The sequence below is a fragment of the Amblyomma americanum genome, chromosome 1 (assembly GCF_052857255.1).
Source record: "Amblyomma americanum isolate KBUSLIRL-KWMA chromosome 1, ASM5285725v1, whole genome shotgun sequence".
In the NCBI taxonomy this organism is placed as follows: Eukaryota; Metazoa; Arthropoda; class Arachnida; order Ixodida; family Ixodidae; genus Amblyomma; species Amblyomma americanum.
This window is the reverse complement of record NC_135497.1, coordinates 469893217-469899715: the sequence shown is the minus strand read 5'-3', so window position 1 is coordinate 469899715 and position 6499 is coordinate 469893217. Positions and strand designations below refer to the sequence as shown.

The window sequence follows — 6499 nt, the reverse complement described above, 5'->3', positions numbered from 1 at the left end:
TTATGAAGACGCCGACGAAGACAGGACATTTTTTTGGAGCAACTCGTCAATTCGCGGCGAACCAGCGCCCTTCCGACGCAGAGAGTCCGCGTAGTCGAGTTCGCGCAGTCTTCCAGCGGTAAACGCGAACCCCCACCATACGCGTCAAACGCGAGCTCTCCTCCAAAATTCGGTGATACCGCGCGCGCAATGTTTCCAAGGATTCGCGCATCGCGAGGGTCCCTCCTCTCACAATGCGCAGACGGCGTAAAACATCATTCGGCGCAGAGGTGACGCGAACGCGTCGCGCCTTCCCTGCGCGTATGAGAACACCTCTCCAGAAGGCCTTCAACGAGTCCCAAGGTAATGGAGTAAAATCTGTTACCCCAGCAATCGAGGTCGACTACTCAGTACAAATTTCCGAAAGCCACTGCTCAGCGAACAATACGGCAACATCTATGCGCCATGTAAAGGGGCCCGTGGTGCGACTGGGCTGTGGTCACTTGAACAACGAACGCCCTGCAGGAAAGGAATTACCTCGCACTCAGACAGGCACGGAGCCATAGCGCAGGGAAGGTAGACTTCGTCAAACCTACTAGCTCTCTGGCCGCTGACACGCGTGACCAGGAACTGGTGGCCGTGAAGCGCGACCCACGCGTCCTGCAAGCAAAGTGGTCGTACTAGCTTGCCTAATTCCTTGGCATGGCAGGTCGCAGAACCTTTGCCCGGCCCCCTGATGTCACGCATTGAGTCCAGGACGCAATTGAAGTCAACGAGCACCACGTGGGGCACGTCATCAAGAAATTGCGACGCAATGGACCCGAAAAATTCGTGAAACTACGCGCGACAGGAGCGTACACGCTGACGGTACGAGTCCATCGTTCATTCAGGAAAAGGTGCACTGCGATCACACGACCATCGACACCATAAGCCCAATGCGCACGTGCTCTGTAGGCTGGCGTGAGAAAAACCATGCCCACGCCAAACAACCTTAGTCTCTTAACGAAAGGAACCCGTCTACATAACGGGAACGAGAGGATAAGACATCGCTATGGTTGCGGATGTTGCACCCTTGGAAAAATGAAATATTCGCTCGATACTGACGCGCAAAGTGTAACACGTACCTCCCATTGTTTATCGGGATGGCGAAAGGCTTGCCCGTTAAAGGCAACGAAATTAAAAGCCATAATGGGAAAATTAAAAAGGACAATAAGACAAAAACTGGCCTGTATAAACCGCAAAACAAGAAAAAAGGCTATGAACTCACGGTAGAGTCCATGCGGTAACGTCCGTTGGCGGGATAGGACACTAGCGTTGAGGGGCTGCTCGTGGTAGAGACGGACCTCGGGGTCGGGGCTCCATCTGGAAGCAGGGTGACGCCAGCATGACGACGCTGAGGGTTGCTGGCTGGGAGAGAGTTTTTGTAGCGCGCATAGCATTGCCAACGAAAGCACAGTCACACACGCACTGACACACATCCCTACACACGCGCAGTTCACCGTTCGCCAGCAGCGCGGCAGCGCCGGAGCAGCCGTTAACTCTGGGGCAATAAGCAGAGGCTATCAGCGGCGCCAATAAAGCAGCGCCACAGCCAAGCACAGGATTGCAGCGAGCGGCTGAGAAGCCTTGAGAGCGACGCTATCATGATGACGTATCGGAATCCGAGAAGTTCGTCTCGGCGCCGTCTTCGTCCCTCCGCACTTTCTTATGGGACGCGGAGACGCCCGAGGAAGATGCGCCGCTAACCGTGGCCGAGAGCTGCCGCTTTTTCTCATCTGCCTTGGCAGCGCGGACCGCACTCAGGCGTGCCGGCTTCGCAGCGCCAGGGTGCCTTGTGACCGCAGCACCGGACTAGAGGCCTTCCTTGTCCGGGAGGATGGGGCCTGCCGGGCGCAGTTTACACGCGGCGTTCATCAGGGATTCCAAGTTGGCGCAGGTAACGTGAATTGAGTTGAGTTGAGGTGTTGAATGCTACAGGTGGGGCCAGCCTTGCTTTATCTGCCGGCAATTGCTCCACCGCAGCGTCCCTTCTGTATTAAGAATGTCGCATCTGCCTCGCTTTGCGCACAGTCTCTTATAATAGCACACATTGTCTCCCGCAGTCACGATCTATGCAGGCAATCAATCCACACAGTCCACATCCCAGTCCACTCCAGAAGTCACCATCTATGCACATATTCAGTTACAGTAGAACATAGGCCATTCTAGTGCCACAACCCATACACACATTCGCTCACAGTATAACGTAGTCCACCCCGGAAGACACCATGTACGCACACATTCAATCACAGTAGGCTATAGTCCGTTCCTGCTGTCACCATTTAGAAACAAGATCCATGTCCTGCAGAAATGTTAAAAGAAGGCGTGCAGCCTCCCTTCTGCATGTCTGGTTTCCACTCGGGTAGACAATGTCCGGAACTGTGCTGTGGCGGGTTCCTGTCTTCTTGAAGGAAGCGAACATCACATACCTTTCCGCGTTGTACTCTGGGCAGTACATGATATAATGTTCAATATCCCCGCACACACCACATAAAGAGCAGAGCGGAGACTATGCTATGCCGGTCTTATGCATTCATGCAGGAGTGCGAGCAGAGGCCATGCGAATTCGATGTAGAAGGGTCGCCAGGGATCTTCTCAGTCCCTTGGTCACACATGGCTTGTTGGACGCACTCCACAGAGTACTGAAGTGATCGTGCACCATTTTCCTACAGACTTTTTCCATCTTGAGGTACTTTTTTTGATGGAATCCTTGAGAGAGCTTTATGGGCGAGACTGTCTGCCACCTCATTACCGTTGACTCCTATGAGAGAGGGCACCCATTGGAAATGTAGAGTAAAGCCTCTGTTGTGCAGATTCTGCACCAAGCGCAGAGAGCTTATAGACAAGGCGTCATTAGGGAATCCGCGCTCTAACCTCTGAAGGGCAGATTTTGAATCAGTTAGGATGACAACAGGTTGAGCCGGACAAGACCCTAACTTCACGTGAGGCGCCAGCGCCGACTTGCGCAGGTCCGGCTGGTGCTGTCCCGTGCGCGCCTGCGACGATGGGGCGGGGCTGTCTTGGACTCGGGAAACTCCGAGGTATCCCCCCCCCCCCGAGTCGGACCTGTCGACGGACTCCTTTTTCGGCGACTCGTCGTCGGAGGTAACAGAAGAGCCCACGTCGCAGGCGGCCCCAAACGTGATTTTGGACGACTTGTCGTCCCCCACCGCATCCTTTCCGAGCTCGTCAGGGCCGCCAGCCGCCTGAGGAGTCTCCACCTGCCTGGGTTGATCACCAGGCTCCTGGGACGTCTTGGCAGCCGCCGCATAGGACCTAGGCAGGATACAGTCCGACGTCGGTTGCCCGCCGCCGCTGCGCTTGGACGCCATGCGGTAGCTCGAGGCGATGTGGCCGTAACAGCCACGCCGCCGAGCGCGCAGTGCTGAGGTATCCCTCACCGCCACACCGGGATCAGACCCTCTTCATTCTTCGGTACTCGTGCATGACGCGCATCCCGGACAATAGGAAATCAGGCGGCAACTGCGTCATCTCGAGCTTGACAAGCCGCGTCCTGTTCTGGACGTCGATCTTCGACTGGAAGTCCACCTCCATCACGGATCGTACTTTCCCGTAGGCTGAAAACGCAGCGGCGAGGTTCTCGTCGCTGTCCTTCGGGGTTAAACGGTTGACTGTCACGAAAATCACTGTAGCTCCCATCTGCTGCAGTGGCACTTCTTTTCTTGCAAGAAGCCTAGAGCCCCTCGCCACCATTTTTGTAACAACCTGTGCCATCGACGATACTGCGGCCAGGAAACGAAGGCCACCAAGGTGCTGCAGATACTGCAGCCTCCGACTCTAACAACCTCCTCGATGGTGTCGATGAGAGTGTCGGCCAGAACAGGTTCCGGCACACTGAACAGGAATCACTGCGCCTTGGTCTGGCTCTGAGCTGGAGCAGCGACTTCCATGATTGAGCGGGTCGCCCGGGCAGCCACGGCAGGGATGCGACGCCGGACAGCGGCTCAGCAGGCGGGACCTACTGGGAAGCCGGGACGGGATCCTGGGGCCCGGCGAGACAGCAAGCAGGGAGCAAACTCTTATACGCAGACGGGCAAAAGTAACGAAGCCATGTGCGTGGTGACAAAAGCCATTTTTAGTGCGTGACTCCTCTGGTGGTGGTGTAGAAAAGCATTTTTTACATATACAGAGAGATCATTTTCTTGGGAGGTGAACCCTAGTGGGCCACCCTCCTCACAAAACTAGGTGGGGTTCCTATTCCGAGATTCCATTTCACTATTCCGCTGCTCGGGTACGCCGGACCATAGCCTGTTGCTGGAAGGTCGTGGCAGCCGAGCAGGGCCGGCTCCCAGTCTTGTCAGGTTGAGTTTGGGGGGGGGGGGAGGGATGGTTGAGGGACGGATTGCTCTTTTATATCCACACCATATGGTAGATTTCAGCCACCTCCGTACAGTATTAGCAGAGGCCAGAAAGGGAGGGGATGAAGTGTATCAGTACTGCCGGGCACAGCAGTGTATTATTGAAGAGTATCAGCAGAAGACGCTAACCTGCTTTCCCCAGCCCTTCGAGAGGGTTCGGGTGCTTGCGGTGAGTCTTTGTAGTGATTGATGATGTGTTGAAATTTTAGAACACTGTGTTCGTTCGTCGCCTTTTCGACCAGATATACATTCAACACAAATATCACACCGAGGAAAGAACACGAGCACCGGAAACGTGGAGATGCGTCCTCCACGTTCAACCTCTTCCTGCGAAAAAGAGGTCACAATGACCGACGGCAGGCGCGGCCGGACGCCGAAAAAAACCGTGATTGTGGCGAGAAACACGGCGTCTTTCATACGGAGGTCGCTGGCCCGCACCGCTGCAGGGCTCCAGGAGGGGGTGGTACGCGGCGGCAGTCATACACCTTTAAAGACAGGTGAACGGGCTCAGCGCAACTCACGCCGAGGAGGTGGCCATCATCCAGGCGGCGTCTCACCCTCAGGAACAATGTATCCTATCCGACTCACGAGTTGCTTGACGAAATTACAAGCTTGGTTGGGTCTCCGTCACACTCTGTGGAATACTTCGTAACGGGGCACGGGACAAAAATGCTACGCTCCGCTACTTAGTCTGAACTCCGGGCTGCCAAGTTTTACCAGGAAACGAGGCTGCAGACGTTGGAGCGCGCGCACTCACTTCCCGGGCTCCTGGCGAAGACCTTGCTGCTTCAGATCTGGACAACGAACCCCTTCTAAAACTGAGTAATACGTTTTGGGGGGCTTGTTGGCGCATGTATCCAGAAAAGAGTTCTTGCGCTGAAAAGGAAAACACATGGCAAGCGAAACTGAATGCGCCTGTCCCGGAAAACGCATGGCAAGAGAAAAGGGATGCGCCTGTCCCGTTTCGCTTGCTATGTGTTGTCCTTTACGGCACTACAACCTTTCTAATACTGTGCGGCAGAAACACAGCATTAGGGCATTAGGCTCGATGGAAAGGAAACGAAAAAGGGCCGTGTGCTGTGCGCTGTAAGTGCACGTTAAATATCCCCAGGTGGTCGAAATTATTCCGGGGCACTCCACTACGGCACCTCTTTGTTCTTTCAGTCCTTCCTTTATCTATTTCCTTACGGCGTGGTTCAGGTGTGTAAGAAACTCGCAGTGGAGACCCCGCAGAATATCTGATACGGGTCCCAATTGTACTTTCTTTTTTTGAAATGTGGCGGTGTGCTTGAAGGTTGCTTCACTTCCGCCACCGGCTGTCCCGGTATTGCACTGCCTCCGGGATCAGCCTGGGTCATTTTACCGCGCGTCTTTTGTATTCTGTCTTTCTATCCCATCTTTGAATTCTGCTACTGTCAGCACGTGGTAGCGATTGTGGCTCGGCTTGAGCCAGTGGGTAGGCCTGTGCACTTTCCTTTTCTTTCTTCTTGGCAACAACAGACAGACAGTTCAGGTGTCCACCGAGATGTGAGACAGATACTGCGCCATTTATTTTCCCCAAAAACCTATTTTCAATTTCATTAGCCACCCGGCGCGGTGCCTCATTGGTTAGGCCGGTGGGCTACTGATCCGGAGTACCCAGGTTCGAAGCCAGCCGCGCCGGCCGCGTTTCGATGGTGGAAGGCGCCCGTGTCGTGTGCGGTGTCAGTGCACGTTAAAGCATTAATGTAGATTAGAACAGCTAATCCAGGGTGTCTACAAAACGAAAGATGTCGCCGTTCACTGTGTTTATTGGCGTTGGCGTTGACAATGTTCTAGACGGCGATGGCTTTGAGGAAAAGAAAGGCGCATAACTGGCTCCCTGGATATGCGGACGCCTCATTCGTGTTTTGGTACATGTGCCGGTGGTGAGAGAGAGAGAGATGTGGCCAGAATGCATTAGCGCTGCATGCCACCTCCCAGGGTGGTAGAGAGGGTGCTCTGCCTATCTTGCGTGCTGAATGCAAAGCAGGCGTTTGCAGTTGAACACCAAGCCACGTATATGGAAGCGAGATTGAGGTCTCGACTGAGCCACGGAGCCGGTTCGCGCCTTTCCTTCCGTG

The 6499-nt window shown here is 54.7% G+C and overlaps 1 non-coding gene across 1 annotated transcript; it reads left to right on the top strand.

The window, feature by feature from the left end:
• The first annotated feature begins 5569 nt into the window (after window positions 1-5569).
• Window positions 5570-5755, top strand: LOC144116844 (U2 spliceosomal RNA). The gene has a single exon (XR_013311968.1). It is a non-coding gene; the product is annotated as a U2 spliceosomal RNA (small nuclear RNA).
• Window positions 5756-6499: the final 744 nt, after the last annotated feature.